The sequence below is a fragment of the Varroa jacobsoni genome, unplaced genomic scaffold (genome assembly GCF_002532875.2).
Source record: "Varroa jacobsoni isolate VJ856 unplaced genomic scaffold, vjacob_1.0 scaffold_625, whole genome shotgun sequence".
Lineage (NCBI taxonomy): Eukaryota > Metazoa > Arthropoda > Arachnida > Mesostigmata > Varroidae > Varroa > Varroa jacobsoni.
The window spans coordinates 128,191-149,140 of record NW_019213527.1 but is presented as its reverse complement, the minus strand read 5'-3'; the positions used below and the strand labels follow the sequence as shown (position 1 = coordinate 149,140).

The 20,950-nt window shown below is 41.3% G+C and overlaps 1 protein-coding gene and 1 pseudogene across 4 annotated transcripts in view; one reads left to right on the top strand and one right to left on the bottom strand.

The window, feature by feature from the left end:
* The window catches only part of LOC111262058 (uncharacterized), a 37,732-nt gene extending 22,435 nt beyond the window's left edge, over window positions 1–15,297 (bottom strand). Inside the window, exons 1-2 of one of the 4 annotated variants that reach the window (XM_022836032.2) lie at window positions 14,405–15,293; window positions 155–553 (exon numbers count right to left, since the gene is read on the bottom strand). The gene's annotated coding sequence lies outside the window, so the exon portion shown is untranslated. Of the gene's footprint in view, window positions 1–154; window positions 554–14,404 lie in introns of all 4 variants that reach the window. The other 3 variants (XM_086968939.1, XM_022836030.2, XM_022836033.2) reach the window with 3 other exon arrangements.
* Window positions 15,298–18,887: 3,590 nt separating this feature from the next.
* On the top strand, window positions 18,888–20,822 carry LOC111262057 (excitatory amino acid transporter 2 pseudogene; annotated as a pseudogene).
* The last annotated feature ends 128 nt before the right edge of the window (window positions 20,823–20,950 follow it).

The window sequence follows — 20,950 nt, the reverse complement described above, 5'->3', positions numbered from 1 at the left end:
GAAATATGGAAATGAAAACGTTTTTAATTTCCATATTTCTTTTAAAGGTAATCCCTATAATGTTCGAATACATACGGTATTCTCATGGAAGCTTGATTTTTAGCTTTGCTTCCACTTTGTTAGAGGGCGATACTATGACATATGCGAAACCTACCCATGCTAATTTGTCGTTGTAATGGTGCATCTTTGCCAATTGTACAACCACCGCTTTTTCGCTGCTAATGGTGTAACAGATCCGTCCGGGTTCTAACTGCAATTTCACTAGTACAGCGCCAGCGTCCGGCTTAGGTCTTCAGCATTTTTACCTCACTCGGACGATGAACTTAATTTGTTCTTCATTACTACTTCAATTGCTTTAGCACTATTATACGGATACAAGCTACGCTCTATAATTAAAATTCGCATTTGAACTCTGTTGGACATCTTTCATGTTTTACTCAGCTCTTTATCAACCGAGCGAGCTTTCACGCTTGTGACTATCCATTTGTTATGCGGTTTAATAGAGGATCGCCTACGTTCGCCGCACTCATTGTGATGGAACTCCTGACGAATGCTGCAAGGATCAACAGTAAATAAAATCTTAAATCATGTCTTGTCGTTGCCATGCTTATTCTAAATGTTTTCAAACTTTGTAGTCGCTAAAGTTTTCCAAAACGGTAGGACTACAGGAAACGCCTGAGGCAATTTCGTGCAGTTCTTCGGTACGATCTTTAGGTAGTAGAGCACAGAATAAAAGAGCGGACAAGCTAGATGTTTTAGGCAGGTCGGCGGTGTCTGCTTTCTGTCTACTGTCCACTTCTAGATGAGCTTAAACTTATGTGAAGAAGGCTTGTAATGCTGAAGTACTTCTCTCGAGGCATTGGACCATTTTCTATACATGTATAGGTATAGAGTATGTGCTATAAAGCCACGATTGTTACTGCTAGTATGATATAATGTGTTCTATGATCGGATCTGGTTGGTAGAATCTGTCGGCGCTGGTGAAGGTACGAGAAAAAATCACGTGTCGTCACGCAACGTGTGCCCAGACAGGAGCTTCTCCTGCCAGTATTGGCTGAGTCTTCATGGAGAATGAAGGCCTGTATGACAAAGCGTGTCCCAATAATCGGGCTATGCGTAGTACGGTCGTATCTCTAATGATGCGGACGTCCCGAGGATTATTTCTTTTGGTCTTCTGTAGACATTCTTCTCACTGTCTTTTTTTTCTACGTTAGAACAAAATCTAGTCTAATTTTCCTTCGAAGAATCTTCATGACCGACTCGTACGTGAGTATACATAACGCTATTTGATCGCTGTAGAGGTAACACCGGCTTTCTAGTAATTGTTGATGACCATTAGCTGTCCGCAAACAAAGATAGTTCTCCCTTCACAGAAACGGGTCTCAAACTTCAAACATATTGACATTGAAAGGAAAAACTGTAGACTTATTTTTTAATCCAAGTGTGATTAGTTGGTTCTAGAATATGTATATATATATATATATATATATATATAGGTCTAGCATTGTTTCTAAATTCAGGTTCGGTACTGTTATGCATTAACCTAGACGGCCAGAGGCAAAGTTTCAAAGCTTTCCTGATGAACTTTCTATATATTTGGGATGTTATGTCTCGTTATGAAGCTAGCAATCGAATGGGTTAAGAATGGAACAAACTAGTGAGTGCTTGTTGATTCCACTGAAAATGCTCAATGTGTATGGATTGTAAAATAGGCTAGATTTTTTTATTTTTATAGATTTGGTCGCATCCCGATCAATAGTAAGAAACTGAGCATGGACAAGCCTGCAGTTATTACATACATTTGACAAATCTATTGTATAAGCACATATGTAAATACTGAATTTTGGGATACTATTGATGCATGCTCTACGGCTAAAGATATGCTACCCTTGACTCTTGCAGAGCAAACAAAATCCACAGCAGACAATTAAATCCACTATATTTTACCGCTGCTCGGAACGACTTTCCTTCTAGAAGCACAAATCATGGCAACACTCAAACGAAAAAACATTTCACGTTGGGTAGACTAGTCGAATAGGACGGCCGATGGACCGTGTCGTTATTTTGTCATATGCCATACCCTGTACGTACGTGTTTATAAGGGACAAGACTGTACGAAGCAATCGCATTGAAAAGTGGAACCACCCAGCTTTCTTTCCTTCTCAGTCACTGATACACTTCAAGCGATCGGCGCAATTCGGCAGGGTTCTTGTGACTCGTTCGCGATTTAGCTGCTCACGCTGCTTTTCAGCTACGCCATCAGCTGCATCGTCTTTAAAATCGTGCTGAACCAAAGCTATTGACTGGGCTGTTTCGTCTGGTAGACCAAGCGACCCTTAGATCTCTGGAAATGTTCGCGACGCCACCGGGTTCATTCACCGCGCGATTTTCCAACGACAGTCGTCGACGTCCATTTGTTCAGCATTCGAAACCGTTCGTTGACTCGAAATGCTGTGTTATTACTATCGGCGAGGCGAAATCGGATGTGTACGGCCGTCAATTTTCGGATTTGCATCAGCAACGCAAAAGGACCTGGTCGTGTGCGTGATGTGCGCAATGGAATAAAAAGGTCACTGCATTTAGATACAACCAGAGAGATTTTCTCAAGTGGACTTAATATATTAATTCAGTGCCCTCCCTTCAAGGTGTTCGGGAGTCGCCGATATCAGCTGTGCTCGAACCCGAGTTCGAATTTGTGGGTAACCGAAGGTTGGTTTGCCGCACGGGTAGTTGATGCAATCTCAGAAAACGTAGCTAGAGAATAGGCGTGCAAAAGATAAATCTCGCACCAAATTCGATCAGTAGCACGGACACTTTGAAGCGAATAGAATCTTCTAAGTCACCTACCATGCTGTTATAAGATTAAGACACAATGTCAACAATAACAGCATCTATAGGTGTTAATCATTTATCTACTGCAACTAATAAACTATCGAACGAAAACGATCATTCTGTGAATCAAAAAGCGTCACAGCACCACCATCTCTTTGTGACTGACGTACTATGAAGTAGCAGAAGCAGAATAAATACGAGACACGATAGTGGTGCCAATTTAGCGTACGCGTGCATCATCGTGCACTGACCGTCCTGACGGCGAGCAGCTACCGGCCCCGTTGGAGGTGTACAGGTACTTGACAACTGCTGTAAGCTAACTATCGTGCGGTTTGTCTATGCAGAAGGTCACTATTGCACCAGCGATCGGTAGCCATTTAACTAATTCGACTATCTGTATGATACGTACATGCATATTTTATTTATCGTTTATTCTTCAGATTGATAAAGCGGTGCATTTATATTGATATGTCGCTGCATAGTTGAGCAATCTTTGTGAAGGTGATGTAATCCCCAAAAGGCCCAGTAAACACCCGGTCTTTCACTACTAATAGATAAAACGGTTAAAACGAGAGGTTCTCAGACTGAGCATAACATGAAAAGTCCAAACGTCATCAACGAGTCCTAAATTTGCCGCCAGTCGCATGCGCCATCGCGTCCCTTACTTATTAAATTTCAATTGGATTTGGTTTAATATTTGTTGAGAACGGGCACCGAGATCAACTGGAATCGAAAACATGATCAGCAGCGAATGTAAATGAAGCAAAATCTAAATTTTTTTGGTGTTTGTATAATTGCCTTTTGGGACTGGTAGGATCAAACGTCCTTTTTCATTGGCTCATTAATGAAATCAATAATCACTGGTGATGATGATGATGGGCCTCGCCAGGGAAGGCGAATTGGCAACGTTTGTTCTTTGCTTTTACTTTAGCTCCACGCGTATCTTCGACGACACCACTGATAAAATAAGGTGAGCAATATAATAACATGCGGCGTTTTGCTGCAGCGACAGATTATATATGTATACAACTCTGCCGGCAATTATTGCGAAGAAGATAAAAATTGTATAAATATAGTAATGAAGATAGCCACAGGAGAGCCATCGTTGGCCCGCCTGTCTCGGTAATGTATCGAGACAATCCTCTGCTCTACGATGCCCAATCGCTTACCATTAGAGCAGTCTTTTTATGATATGGGCACAAAGTCGATAATTATTTTGCTTTCTTCGACGTTTTGAATTCCGGTACTGTTAACAGACGCTATCGTAGCTGCTAATGAGTTCATTGTAAATTCAAGCTGATACTCAACTGTATGACACGTACAACTGGTTTGTAATTATTGGCTCATTTTATGGTTTGGTTCATCGCAGGGGAGCGGACGTGTGGAAGGAAGTTGATCGCTAGTCTAGTTGTCCCCAAGCGGCTCTAGCTTGCCATTTTTCTGTTGTGGGGGGGGGGGGGGGGGGGGGGATTGTTGTGTCCGGCGGAAATGTGCCAACCAGGAAACAGTGCAGGAACTTACGCACAGATACAAATATGTACGCTCACAGGTGTAGCGAGCTTTCGGGCTTAGCATCAAAAGACCGCTATGGTTATGACGACTAGCAACAGTATTTAGGAAGGGAACGGTAGCAATAGTACCAGCCCTATCCAATGAAAGAGGTGATGTACTTTTTTTTATTATGAGATCTGTTTAGGTGACTTCCGGATCTGGCCACTTGGAAGTATATTTATTTGCAATTACATTTAGAGATAACGATGAAAAATAGACAGAGAGAGAGAGAGAGAGAGTGCTTTTGCCGCTGCTGGCTAGTTAATGCAATCGATACAAACATAATTTTTGAGCCTTTTTGTATTGTATGTAGTTGGCCTTATTTGATGCTTTGGTCCGCTTCTAGAAAAGCGTTTTGTCACTATTATTTCAGTTTTAAGTCGATATCATTTAAGGTTAGGACAGAACCGACTTCGATGTGAACTTTAAAATGAATAGCCATTTTTGTTAACTTATCAACTTTTGTATCGTCTAGTAATCAGTAGTCGTTTTTGTTACAATTAGATTACTTTCTCAACACTTAAAATCTCATTTGGCTTCTGTATTTTCTAATCGCAAACATGCTAAATAGTGTCTCAGCTTCCTACGATTCTCTTAACGCTGTCATGAGCGCCGACGCCACCGATTATTACAGCGGACGACGTCGCGATAACTTCTATTCTGCTCTGTTCTAATGGCCTCAATAGTGCCCTTGCGGTATCGATTCGCCGCTCTTATTTGTTTTGCCTCCCCTCTCGACTCCTTGTCCTGTGCAGTGTACGGGCAACGGTCAACGAACCCGACGACATTAGAAAAGCAGCAGGGGCAATCTTGTGGCTATCAGAGGCAAAGACCGATGCAAGATCTAATCAGGCTCATTAGTATCTGACCACAGGAACTCATTAGTGACCAACGGAGCGGCAATCGACAAAGCGCTCAACTTCATTAAAAGATAATCAAGGCGGTGGCCTGACGTACAAACAATGAATACTGGTAGCGTTTCGAATCAAATGTCTGCCAGATTCCACCTTTGGCAACAGACACAATGTTTATTGATACGTACGTATATGCTAGTTTATGTAAAGCGAATCGAAACGTGTCTCCGGCTATAGCCGGTCACCCCATCCGCCAGATGCCGCCACCTGGGTGACTGCCGATTCACTGTCGCTGCAGTCGTCACAGTCCAATGGCGGTACAATTGAATAGCTCGGTAATTAAAAACGATTACTACTCAGTATTGTCGTAATCAACGCGAGAACGAGACGCTTTGTAGAAATGATGGCGCGCTGGCATTAGCCGAGGCACTAGTAGTAAATAAAGTGCTGTTCGTTTTATATAAAACGAACAGTATCAGACAAGGCGGCATTAACCGTAGGTGTTGTGCTTAGACAGTAACGCGATGAGTTTTTCTATTCTCCATTGATGTCTCATCCCCTTCGCGTTCGCTTAAAAGGAAATGCAATAGCAAAACGGGTAGGTAATACAAGTCGAACTGGCGGCGCGATGTATGATACAATCGTGCACATTGTAGTCCGCGTAGACGCAGAGCAGACGATCAGAGGGAAGACAATTTGCTGATGTGATAATTACGATACGTTGGCCGGCCGACCATCGATAAATACGGAAGTGTGTAACTACTAATAAGGAGAAAATAGAGCTTGCCTTTCGGTGCTTTCGCTTCGCAATGAGCGAAGAGGACAAGAAGCTGCTTGTGTTGCTGACGATGAGGGCGCCGATTTTGTTGTCTTCGCTGGCAAGGCAATAGCATTAGCTCTTCGTTGAAACTACTTCCAGCGACGGCCGCCACTGAGTCACTCGTGAAAATGGCGTCGAATAGACGAAGCAAAAAGGCCGACCAGTTCCTGCTAGAGCAGAAGGAAAGGACGAACGAAGTCGTCGACGACGACGACGAACACAAAAGCTGCTGGTATACAACCATCACTAAAAGTAGATATGTAACACTTCTATACATATATATCGATAAACAGACGAATATAGAGGGAAGCAAAGGTCGAAAACTCAAATATATCATACAATTGGAGTTTGAAAAAAATCGTGTTGGAGAAATTTGGGTTGAAAAGCTTTTTCTTTGCCACTTACTGGCTGAAGCAAGTATTCGCTTTCTTCTAAAAGAGGCGAGTACACAGATGGACGCGTAAAGCCCCTAAGCAATAATATATTAACTGTAACATACATACGTAGGTATCCGTCAGTATATCAGTAACAGCCTTATTTTGTTTTCGGGGGACTGCATGTGGTCGCGAGTCACTAACTGAAATCCTAGAAGAAATTCAGTGTCAATTCTAAGCTCTCTTCGAATGTTCTTATGTTTATCATAGAGAAAAAGCAGAAAATGTTTCTTGATAGTAGAATCTCGAAAGTAATGTCTAAATATAAAAGGAATGCACTTAAATTCATTATTCTTTTTTTTTTTTCTCTGCTTTTACAGAAAATAGTGTACGAAAAATTTTTGCGTACATTATACTTTCAAGGCTTCTGTTAATATCCGGCGGCAGCAGCAGCAGCAGCTTATTTATTAACATCAATTCAACATTAAATGTAGTGAATGAATAGATGAAATTGAAAGTTTTGTTAGGGAAATGAAAATGTACGTTTATTCAATGGTTTTGTTCAAAGCATAAGAAATCATCTTAGAGCTATTTCTTCTTTGTCTACCGCGTAACAGCAGTCTATCTTAGATGCCTAGACAGGCCTAAGTTTAATCTGATAATATGAAGACGTAACGTACATGCAAACTGTTGGCAGTGGAAACGTAACGAGCCGATTGCTTAGACGCTGCGAACGCAGACCAGGGCATTTTATCTGAGACAGCATTGTCATGCACTCATGAGCGTTATAGCTTTTCAAAAGAATTATCAATAATGATCAGAAATCTGTAGCAGTATTTTGGACAGTCAGCTAGATGCAAAAAACGACTTTGGTGCTTTTTACTGAGTGACCTTTCCTTCTACAAAGGCCTTATCAAAAACGCGGCGTCAAAAAGCGTGAAATCGATTTTTAATGATTCTGTCGATAATTTTTTTGCTTAGAATGCATTCGGTTAGACAATTTATGATTTGTCAGAACGTTAAAGCCGAGTGGCTGTTCGTTAAAACGTCAAATTTATTGTTAAAGCTGTTTTTTTTTTTTTTTCACTGTTCGCCGGATCAGATCTGAATATTAACTGCGAATTTTGTGTAAACCTGCCTCGTATGCGGAAACCTGAATGATTAGCCGGTAGCTAGTGCTATGATTATAACTTAGGACCGCTTAATAGACAAAAAAAAGTGGCCAAAAAAAAGACTGGCAGCCATAGTAATGCTTCTAGCTAATCAATGACATATAGTGCATGGCAGGTATCATCGAATGAATTTTGTCTGAGCAAGGTTTACATTCGTAACATTTCAATCTTTCTATTTGCACAATGAAGCATGATAATTTGAACGTTCCCATTACCATTAATACAACCCACATATATTGATGGGCTTCATCAATCCTACCCATCTACGAATCGTCGTAATTCTTGTCATCCGAATAATCTAACACTTGACTCGTATTTGTTCCCATCGACTCAACGGGCCAACTCAGAAAACATTATTGAAAAACGAAAACGCCATAATGAAATAACGACTTGAAAGCAGAAGGTGTATTAAACCAATATTTCTGTTTGACTTCTAATGATTCCTATATAAGTACTCATTGTTAGGATATCCCTATTGATATGAGGCAGGACCGTGTCGATTTCGACATTATTACACACACTCAACGGAAGAGGTAGTAATATTGGCGATTCTATGTGATTGTAAATATTAGCGGTTACCGATTCAAGTTCCAATTTTAGCTTATACGGGCATCTAGTAAAAATGGTTATAGGTTTATTATTCTGTAGCCTTGCGCTGGACCACGTCAAAGCAACACGTCACGAAGTTTTCGAGGGGCACAATTAAAAAAAAAAACAGAAAATCTATGGAAAATGGGTTTTGTATGAAGATGACCGAAAAGACACCCGGAGCGTACGAGAAAGAGTGCAAGGCAAAGAATCACACTAACAAATTGATGTCCACCGTTTTAACAAGAACCTTCATTGTACAGTGGATAGTAAGTCGCCGAAGTAGAATTTTCATCAAAGAGCCTTTTTGACAAAAAAAAAAACTAAAATGACGTAGCATTTCAAAAAATTAAGAGAAGCGCTGCCCATCAACGAAGTCGCGTGGAAGTTAAATCCAAGCAATCTAGTCACCGTAAAGAGGAAATGTCAAATCGTTCATCGCAATACGCGTCTTCATAGTGAATTGTGTTTTGATTAATCGTCAGGAAAGACTGAAGAATGTCATGGCTTATCGCTTGTGTAAGATTACTGAATGTAGAATAGGAAACTATAGTTCCTCTGTTACATCTAGCCTTCATTTAATTGTTAACTTGAAGGTAGAAGCAAATCTATTCTATGTTATGCTCACCATAAATAATGTAATTACGATCTACTTTTTCTACTTGATAGATTTTATTTATTTTTTTAGCTTGCTTTTTTCTCTGCGAAAAATTCAGAGGTGTCAATTAGCGCGTAGACTCCATTAATCGCTCATAAGGCTGCGTCCTTACATTTTATTGATTGAAGTTTTCTGTTATTTTTATCCCTAATAGAATTGTTATTACCCCTTGTTATTACTCGATCTGTAAATGTATCATTTTAAATATGTTCCGAATGTTGCGTTTTCGGCCTCCATAAAAACGATCGTTTCCTATAACTATGTTTTTGGATAGCTTAGGTCGAGCTGTTTCGTAGCGCGCGTCAAAGTGCACACATTGTTCTAAGATCGCCGTTCAATGATTTGAACATTAAACTCAATGAAATTGCTAAGATCTGTCGTGAGATAAACAAATGTGTGACGACTTTAACAGTGAAAAAAATCGTACTTAGAGTGACTCGCCTAATGTTCGTTGCCGTACTATGAGGAGTAGGTGATTGCTCGAGCATCTTCTTTCTTCACATCATGTACTAGAAACCTTAGGTATCATGTAAAAACATTCGTAAATATGGGTGCTGCATCCGAATTCTAATTTTACTGAGTTTGAATAATCAAAACTCTGCCGAGTAGAATTATATTGAGTTATTTTTGGCGTCTAAGTGTCCAGCTTTCATTTTTTTGTGCTAAAAATTACAGTAAAAATCGTCCCATTCAAATCCTGATGACAAATATTTGGACTGTTGTTCGCAGCACCCTGTTATCGTTGAGTCCGCAAATTCACCCTGGAAGAGCTCTCGCTTAGCCATTTACCTCAAGAAACAGAAGAAGTAAGCAAAGTAGCTACGAACTAGAAAACAAATTTACATCTATTCATATGCTTTTTTTTTTGTATATATGTTTGGATTTCCGAAAAACATCATATCTAGAATTCTCATTTTGATGTTTCTCCAAACGTTTTTAGAGCTGGGTGAAACTCATCATGCAGCTCGGATTATTGGCTCGATGAAGTGAGGATATAAAAACAAAGTGATATACGGCGACTGCTGATAACCATATTTTTTTTATGGACGACGAGATACTCCAGAGCTGCTACTATGCTAGCACAAGTTAGTAGCAGTGGCTATGCACAAAAAAAGTTTGTCCAAATGACGACCGTCGTTAGGATGGGAGTTGCAGTGCTCTACTCAGAATCGGCCGATAAATCAGCAGACTGAAATGTCACAGTCTACACGAGTCATATCAAAACTTGCAGCAAGCTTGTTGCCATATGGAACACGCGGGGAATTTTCGATGCCGTCTGTAACAGACGGCTGGCTTCGAAAGAGACGACGTTTCTTCTAATGATCGTCCTGCTAACAGCCCTACAACCTTACGTTTTCTATTGTTCATACATCAAAAAAAAAAACGCATGGTCGTTTTCAGTTGAGAAATATAACGATGCTTGTATTTTTTTAGACAGAGCCAAAAGCATTACCAGTGTGCTCATTCCTACTTAGTTGGGACATGGGACAAATGCCAAAAAAACTTGAGACTGCCAACTGAGCGCGCAACAAAGGAAATTGGACTGACTCTTTGAGAAAGAACAAATAATATGCGACTACAGAATTTCGAGAAAGGTAATGTATCTCCCGATAGTAAAGGGCCCTAGGTGATTTCCACGATCTAACAAATAATGAACGTAGCCTTGAAACAACCTGAATGATGCCTGTTAGTGATCTACCATTCCATTGTATATAGTGTACCCCTAGTGTACGCGCCAAAACACCATAGTTCCGCACGAAAGAACACCTAAATCTGATCGGGTTAGCAATTTCATGACGACTGTGAACTGTATCAGGAACGAAAAAGATACACTATTAGCTAACGCCAAACGCCCCGACAGCCTGCGGACATGAAATAGTACGACCAAGACCCTTATGACAACCACTTAGTGATATTCATCGACGCCGGTCGTCATGTTCCGCCCTCAAAACAGGCGAACGACAGAGAAGAACAAATTACAACGGTATTTTTGCTGCGAATCGTGACTGGTGATGGTAAAATCTGCAATTAAAAACGACGTGAACTCGATTAGCTTATGCGGTCATTCAAAGGGCATTGAGGGGTGGAAGAAGGGGCGTGGGGCCAATTATAATAAACAGATATAATAACATCTGAATATCATAGAACACAGCCGGTGCGAAGATGAGGACAGTGTATCATGCTAGCACGAAGGCTAATTATTTTGCCTTTATTTGTTCTAATGTCTCCACAAACGCCAAAGAGAAAAATCAACCGATGGCAAGAACTTTCTTCTTCCATAAACACAGATGTATTCCATTGAGCGTAGATTTGTATAGAATCTAAGCAGAGTCATCGTCTCTCTTTTTAGCTGTGCGTTTCTTTGGCCCACTGTAATAACGTATTGATTTGAATATAAGCCCCTGCATGCAAGCCACACCTCAAAGTCGGAAGGAGCTGAAATAAAAAAGATAATCGCCACATATAAACCGACAAAGAAAAATGAAAATACAGTTCCGTAAGGTCGCGAATGTAAGGTGTACTTTTTTCAAAATCGAAATTTAGAGAAGGTGTTAACTTGCACTAGGACCAATTCCGCCATATCGTTGTTTTGACTCATTTTCTAAAGAACGGAAACTTTCAAGTATATTTTATACTTGTGGTTGGACACCTTAACAAACTTGTCTTGAAGATATCTGTTAGTCTTGCTCCTTCTAACTGCTTTCCGGTCATCAGCTTCGTAATTGCTTCATTTCAAGAGCCCCTCGTTACATAACGGCATAAGCTAAAGTTTGTGAAAGTAGATGCTGTGGAGTTTACTCGAAAAAGGTGCTCGAGATTATACCAATGGCCCATTCTCCTCCAACACGAAACAATGCTCACCAAAAGAGAGCCTGTAAAGATTTGCTACAAGCGAATTTCACACTATTTCAACATCAGAAAGCTTTACCGCACTTTTATTATTTCAGTCAAGTAGAAGAAACTCTTGCGGTTTAACGATGCGTTTGACTACGTATAATGCCCTACGTTTACATAGTATTTGAACTGACTCTTTCGCATCCATTTTCGACGCAATGTTTACGTACGGAAAGCCGTTTTGTGATCGAAACACAATGATCAGGGCAATGCTTGTTGTCGATTCGACCCCATTAAGGCCTTGTTCAAGGTGAGCCCCAACAAGCCAGTCGCCTTTGTTGAGTGTCCTTTATTAGGGTACAGAGCGTCACGGCAGTGCCGAAAACCATTATTAAAAAAATAAATAAAGACGAATTTATTGTCACGTTGTTATTGCTGTTATTATTATTATTAGTATTGTTTTTCGCATTTTGAGTACTTCTGTTGTTGTTGTTGTTGTTTTTGAGGTAGATTGTCAACCAACAACTGATATTTCAGGTTCCGTTGTATCTGATGACCCGCGTTTCTATTAGTTATCTTCACACGCAAAGACACGTCAACAATCGCATCGAACGGTCTATATCGCAGCGCAACGTAGCGCGTCTATTATGGCTGAGTGAATGATTTGATGCGTAGATTTTTTATGTTGTAGTTTTTTTTTCTCTCTTTTCGCGCCGCCGACTACCATCGTCTGCAGCGAATGATTGTACTTCGCCTTCGACGGCCAGAGCAGTAGTAGCAGGAGCTGTGCAGAAGCGACGGCGGCGGCAACTGGATCGACCACTATGATGGCAGGTCTAGCCGCTGATGGTAGAGAAAGTAACCGCTAGAAGGCAACTGCCATCACAATCGCTATTACCGCCGTCGTCATCGGCAGAGTCAACGGAACGTAACAACTATATATATATACAACGATTATGTAACCAAGTCACCATATCACGGGTCTGGGTTGATTCAATACTTCGACGGCAGCTGTATGGCTGGCCCCGTTTGATCGACCACGAAAAGATAGATGAACGCAGCGAAGAACGCCGGCAACAACACTGACAACTACGGCCGCTGCGGCGGCGAAAAGTTACATTACGACGAAATGTAGACCGAATAATAGCGTAGACTCTTGATGCTGCTGCTATTACTACGATTACTGTTAAATCTATGGAGGACTGTTGAAAATTATACCACAATTGTTTCACACTTCTTCTTATGCCGTTCGTCTTTGGCTCATTTTGCTCTGCAGTGCTTGTCGTCATCATGACTGCTATGTATGTCATTCCTACGGTGACGAGGTCACGTAAAGTTGGGTGTTGGAAAGAGCGTGTTTTATAGCGAAAATGATTCGTAATAGCATTTTCTCCACTCTTACCTTTTTACTTATTCTCTGTTTCATCTGATTCGTTTCAGCAGATGCTGACGATGATTTAACCAATCTATAGTGTTGTTCTATGTCTGTGTATGTGTGGCGGTTTTAGGTAATGTATTTGTCGTCGGCCCAAAAATGCGTACTTTTTGTGAGCTGATTACTCGACGCGCATATGTCTGGCTTGCGCAGCAGTGATGATTTGGCCTAAAATCACTTAAAAAATCGAATTAGTATTTAGAGCAGTAATAAGCTATTTTCGACAAAGGCTGACCCGTCACAGATGTCCTAATAAACGATCTCTCTGAGAGAGATCGTTCTCGGGATAGATTGTTTTTATGTAATTGCATTTCTTCGAAAAGTTACGCTGCGAACCGTCCTACACGAAGCGTCCCGCTGATTCAAGCCGGCCGTCGACGTGTCTCACCCTGAATGTATAATAAAGTAATTTCGCAGCTAAACACGATCCTGCAACCGGTCATTACAAACTTGACATAGCTTATCATCAAATCGAGCGATTTGATTATCGTATGACTTACCACGACATATTGGGTATACCGTGCCATGAGTGCCACTAATATATCGAACATTTTCCTATACAACCCAGTTGCTACCGTGAAAAGTATTCCCTTAACCGTATCAGCCTTATCGGTTATCCCAGAAGCTTTTTCATTTTCATGTTAAAGCAATGATTAAATTATTCGAAAGAAAGGCTCGTTATTATTAAGATTGTTATTAGTAGTATTAATGACAAAAACATTATAAGTCTCAGCGGCCTTTGGAGAAACCGGCACACAAACGCGAACAGGCCCTGTGCAACGATACCCCAATCATCCTATTTCTGAATAAGTAACACCGACTATTTGTATCGTTCAGGTTGATAACTTGCCTAGTCTAAATCACTAATTGATATAGTAGCAATCGATAAATGTTATCGTTACATTGAGGATGTAGATGACTAACTAGATTCCCCATTTTACAACATCTTAGACCAAACCGACACGATTGATACAAAATAAATAGTATACGCTTAACGTCTAGCAGTAAAACTACAGTATGCCTCCTTCTTTTGTTTTAACTGAGGCATTTATTTCTTCGTTACACGAGACCCTTGAGCCGATACCCGCCCTATCTTTTTTTTTTTTTTTTTTGATTGGTAATTGTGAAACAATTACGTGCGGCAGCGCCAATTACTCTATCGTAACGAGCGGACATGGAGTTCTTCTATTAATTAAAACAAAAATTGAGTCACGAATATATGGAAATATACTAATTTTACATTCGGCCTCCACAATACACATATAGGAAACGTTTTCAAGCTTACCAAGTTCCTTCTACGATTATTTTCTTTCGGTCTCGGTCTCTCAAAATTACATGCTTCTACTGCGGACGTCTTGATGGCGTTTCGATTGCAGTTATTTATCACGAATATAAAGCTCCCGGCAGATATATAGGGGCCAAATACTTCTGAGCTGACCGTATACCATCCGATATAGTCGCTAATCGATAATGTAGTTAGAAGTAATTTATGAATCGATCTTGTCAAACTACGATAAGTGCTATGGAATCATAGTCAAACTCATCGCCACGGTGATCTTTGACAAACAAAACACCTCGTTAGTCGTTTCGTACTCTAGACGTTCCCGTATATTATTAGCGCTCTCGTCGTCCTGCGAATTGGTTTTTCCACGAAGCGAGAACTCCGTAACCTGGAGCCTATCATATACAGTACCAACAACTCGGTATCCGTTCCACTGATACAATGCCACCTCTAATATCGGCTGTAACGTAAATATACACGATGTCTCAGGATTACGACGTCGTACTTTGCCTTCGTCACCGGCTGAACGTCACCGCGCACGATTCAGTTGTCGGGTTGGCGGGCTTCTAAAATCTGCCGAAGCTCTTCTTCGCTCCGCAGCCGCATTCACGTGACATTTCAGCCTAAACAAGTTACGCTACAAATTAACACTGATTAATCAGGGTCCAGCGACTGGATTGAGCTCAGTTTCGTTAATCGACCGTGGATCGATGGTCGGTGCTGATTCACTGATGCCGATGTGCGGAATGTTCAATGTTGTCAGAGAAAAAAAACAATCACTGTTGACGTGGATCGAACACCCGTTCACTTGAACGTTTCGCTAGATCTGACAGCTGGCCACACTGACGGCGGCTGAAACAAACCGAAGTTGAAGCTTCTGTTGTTGTTGTTAACGTCATCTTCGTTGGCATCGGCAGGCAGCCGGCGCTTCGTTTAGAACGAGCAGCAGTACCAGACAGCAGAGAGGGTATCTGCTCCTGACGGGAAAGAGGCGTTCCGTAGCGGAGAAGGGCCGCATAAACGCGCGAGTCGCTCAGGAATTGATATTTGGGCAATATTTACCAACAGTTGGATTATACTAATAACTGAATTGAGTGAGCTGAGATTGGGTCGGGGATAAACTAAGACCGTGTAAGACCGTCATATGGTTCGCTAAAAAGATAAACCGTCCTATGTAATTACGACTATATTGAAAAGGACTTCTTCATGATTTCTGATGTAAATTATCCAAGACCCTTGAAGAGTCTACCTTTAAAATGAAAGTAGCGAGTTTAGGAAAAAAGGAGAGAACCAAGATCGGCTAAAACGGCTTCTTCATAGCAATACTAATTCATAATGGCAAGATTTCTACTTCCGTCTTTTAGAAGCTAAGAAGCGTCAATTAGAATAACGTGAAGCGTAATCGCGATGATATTATATGACACTTCGCTCCAAAATGCATCGTTTGTTGTATCCGCCTCAGGCAACCGGATGTACACGACGATGCCATGTTGATACTGCCAGAACAGGGAGTTATTCGTTAAATAATCATGCCTCTTAGTTACCGACAAGTTACCGACGTAGAAGCGTTTGATGAAGCCGTCTTAATTCAGGTCTACGATTGCCTTCAATGCATAGCATTAATACACTTATTTTGTTTTTAAGAGTTACTACAGGTAGATTATACATATACATGCGTATTACTTGTAGAACGACACTTGATTTGTGCCGGTTCACAAGTTTCGGCTTTGGATTTCCTTAAGACATTGCTACAAAGGGCATGAGACGCGCATGCTTAACCCCGTAGCGACGTAAAGTCCAGATGCGGTTTCCGTATGAATACTAGATGGGGCTTAGTTGCTCAGTCTCTTAAATGTGTCACAAATCTGGTATGTTCATCCCAGTAGTGTTTTATTCTACCTCAACCTTCTTCTGGAGGCGGTTCCACATGAAAAACGCAGTTGTCAGAGCACCGACGCGCAGGTTGATCCCGTCGATGTAACCATATTGTGTTTTAGGATGATACAATGATTAATTGTCGTTGTAGGTATCATGCATTTACACTCCGCGCCATTGCCGTGCTTCGCCACACCTACACAATATCTATTCGCCAGTTAATATTTAAGTAGATGATGAGGCCCTTCGCACAGTCTTCGCTGCATCAAACCGTACATTTGCCATTTTGCCCTCTGCTGCATTGTAATGTTCCAAAAAGCAACAGTAGGTAAAACAAGAGCTCACGTGCGATCGAGGCGTGCCATACTTACTACAATGATTCGGCTAGTTCAAATTTTCGCGGGTATTACGATCTCGCTGGTTGTTGTTGTCAACACCTCATCACAGAAATTTTGTCGATGTTCACTTCTACCTGACGGACCTGAAAAGCTTAAGCCCGTCGCGCTTTCCTCAAACAGCCGTTGTCTGCTGCTTGTCATACCATTCATATTAAAATCTATTCCTTAACACTGAAAATACATTGACACTTCATAGTGCAAGTGCATGAAGATAGTGTCCTTTCAAAGTAACAACGTTCATTTTTGGCCATGCTCAAAATTTCGTACGCTCAAAATGTTCCCAGAGCAGGAGCGGTCAAGCAATGCCTTTGACTTTAAAGATGAGGTCTGATACAAACGGGCATTCTCGAACTAAGGTACAACAGACCTGAGAGTGCTCTAATGGTCACAATGGCAGTAAAAAGAAACCTTGTTCAGTGAATGCAACGCTTACCGTGAACAATTGGTCATATTGTAATTTTTGCACGTACTTTGTAAACAGCTCTTGCAAACCTTTATTACATTATGGAAACATTCACGCGGCTAGGTTTTCTGATGTTACTACAGACCCATGTCGGATCGGGCCGATTAGTCTGATCACCGACAATCGCTATTTGGTTTGTTGCTATTTGATTTTGGCACCTAATATTGGGTTCATACAACGGTCTCGGCTGTGGGTCACTGCTGCGAATTCTAAAACAAATAGTTGAATCCCCTTCATCGCATAATCTATTTTCATCCGGTCTGACCACCAGTCTGAGGTAAAGATTCTAGAGTTAGGTGGCATGGTAGTTTATTAGCGCAAAAAGTTGAAACTGGCAGATCCGCTTTTCCTCTACCCTACATTATTCAGCCCAGCCCGTTTGCCTCTGTATTTTGTCTTGATATAGTCCTATAAGTTAATCTTTTCTGCTAATTTTTTCGAACATATTAAAACTGTCGTCGGAGATTAGAGTTTCTTCCAAATATTATTTTGACGTCTTGCATCCAGAAACGTAAAGTCGGAATCATCTCATTTGATCAATGGGTACTCTGTAAAATCAGAATTGTTTTTTTCTTGCGATCGATAAGCCGTCTCTTTGCCCTAAATATACCGTCTCTTTGTATAGCTTATATTTTAGCAAATTCGGCTTGCTAATATCCCACTTTGGCGAAAACAAGTGGGCAAACGAATTCTTCTTTATATAACTCATGTCTACAGTACCATGGGATGAATACCGTTTGAAAATACGCGGTTCTAATATAAACGTGCATTTGAAGTCATCTTTCAGAGTTCTTTCCGCACGGAAGAAATTTAACTGAGTCTCGGTAAAAGCCAGGATATCATTCAGCGTATGATCGATCTATTTAGTTGATTAAACGGCACAAAGCACAGTCTGCGTTATCCTCTTCCACATTGGCCATCCAATAATATACAGCATGATTGATTGCGGGAATACCAGAGCTCATCTCTTCTTTTAAAAAAGTAATATACAAAGATCCCGGCAGACATTAGATAATATGCAGCATCCAGGTATCGTACAATAAATCTACAATATCAGGCATATATCTCAATCAAAATAAATACCCTATTCATATCAACATATGTATGTGTATCCATATACATATATACACGTACGATTCGGAATCTATAGACTTAAAACGGTAGCTTCTCGGCAGGGCGGCTGGTGACAAGGTGGTCTGATGATAAAGCCACAAAGCAGCCCTATGCTAAAACCCAAGTGAAGTGGTTTTATCGAAATCTTTTACATTAAATATGTATCGGGGCTTCGGCACGCTTCATTTTTTCGGTAGCGTTGGTTTACACACTGGAGTATCGCTTAATTACTCTTGTGTTAGCTTAAGCAAGGCGCATAAGATTTAAAACTGTGTAGAAGGCAAAACTTAATCCTTACACCGTAACGAAAACGAAGCTGTTACGCTAACCGGAGACGACCAACGAATGTACCGCTCCAACATATTACATTCCTATGATTTGAAGCCTGTTATAAGCTAAGTTCAATGTATTGGTTTCTGCTATTCTGACTGCTGAGCTAAGTTTTATGATTTTATCAAGAAGTGGCGTTTTACTTTACAATGGGAGAATCATCTCAGGGATTTAGTCGCACCTCTGTGAAGTATGGACGCGCTTCTACCAAGTATGGGCGCGTGACACGTAAAGGCGACGCCTCCGGGATTAGAACTAGCGGGGAAGTCACGGTTATCACGAGCAAATCAACTGCGCAATGGGTTGCAGAAAATCTGCTGTTAATACTAACCGTAGGTTCGGTTATAGTCGGTGCCATAATCGGCATTTTCGCGCGAGAAGCTGAGTATACGGAGGAAACAATTGTATTGGTCTGGTTTCCCGGGGACTTGTTTATGGCCATGTTGAAGATGTTAGTATTGCCCCTTATCGTATGTTCTATTGTGTCCGGACTAGCACAATTAGATCCGAAGTCAAGTAGCAAAATGGGTATTACGGCGTTCATTTATTATTTCGCTACAACAACTATCGCTGTTATTCTCGGTATCGTGTTAGTGATCGCGATCCATCCTGGCGAAGCCCAGCTCGGATGGGAAAGCAGACTGATACAGGCTAAAAGGACTGTTTCGACTCTTGACACGGTGCTTGACATTCTTCGAAATATGTTTCCTGAAAATATCGTGCAGGCGTGCCTCTCGCGTGCTAAGACGGAATACGAAAATACTACGTTATTAAACAACGAAACCGGGAAGACATCTTATAAGAGGCAACGAAAAATCCTCTTTAAGGATGGCACTAATATTCTAGGCATTATTGTTTTTTTTACTATGTTCGGAATTATTTCCGGACAGTTAGCAGAAAAAGTCGATGTTGTGGCGAGGTTCTTTACGCAGACAAATGAAATCATTATGAAGCTCGTTCTTCTCGTCATGTGGTTTTCACCACTTGGTATCCTGTCACTGATCATTGGTAAGCTTATCTCCGTCCAAGATTTAAGCACAACAGCTGCACAGCTTAGTGTATATATGGGCACCGTTCTCTTGGGGCTGTTCATTCATGCTTGTATTACTCTGCCACTGATCTATTTCTGGATTACACGACGAAATCCCGGCGTTTTCATAAAGGGGATGCTGCAGGCAATTGTCACTGCGCTAGGTACATCTTCAAGCGCGGCCACATTGCCGGTAACCTTGCGCTGTCTCGAGGATAATCTCAAGATAGACAATCGTGTAACACGTTTTGTAGTGCCAATTGGAACCACAATCAATATGGACGGGACGGCTCTGTATGAAGCGATCGCTGCAGTCTTTATCGCACAAATGAATAACATCAGCCTTAGTTTTGGAGACCTTGTGCTCGTCTCGCTGACAGCCACTGCAGCGTCCGCTGGCGCCGCTGCCATTCCGTCAGCTGGCTTAGTTACAATGATTTTAGTCCTAACCGCTGTGGACTTGCCCACCGAAGATATCTCAATTGTAATTACTGTCGACTGGATACTGGATCGGGTCCGCACCACGGTTAATGTCCTCGGAGACGCGTACGGTGCCGGCATAGTAGCTCACCTATCCAAAAATGAACTAGGCGCGACGGATTCGAAAAAGATAGGCCAACATAAGGCGACCGTAAAGGAGTTCCGCGCCAGGTATAGTCAGAGTCAATTGTTATCGTCACGAAAGGAATAAACCCGCAAGTGATGCCTGAGTTTAAATGTTGTTCAGTAAACCCCACGGCTCTCGGACGAATTGTTCTGTTATCAACGTTTAGCCCTCGATGCCTTGAAATAGATCTGGCTGCAGTTCTTATAAGAGGCCACTACAAGTTAATACTTCCAATCAAGACCAAGGGTGAGGTGTCCTCGAAATCACGAGACGACATAACAAAAACATGGAAACACGGGTAAGACGGAACTCTACAGCCAGTAGAGAGTATCACCAATAGCATTGATGCGGTTATATTATGTAGAAGATGAAATACGTGAAATGGGTCGGAACCAGATACCGTCAACGTTTATTTGAGTGAAATTTTGATGTAAAGCATATGTTGTGGACCGCTGTGCATGTACGCTGCGATAGAAGCTATCATGCTTAGGAACAGCGCGCAACTCTTTCTTAAGTCAAATATTTTTTTCGTGCTCAGTAACAGTGCGTCTTGGATATATTTTTTTATGACACATAAAGTGAAACAGAATTTTAAGTCTGCAGTATTTCTCCACTGTGCAGTATTTTTCCACATAGACCTTATCTACAATATACGGTCCTATAAAAGGTAATCTGTAAAAAAACGTTATGAGTGTACAGTGCTGCCATCAGAATCAGGAGTTTCGACCAATTT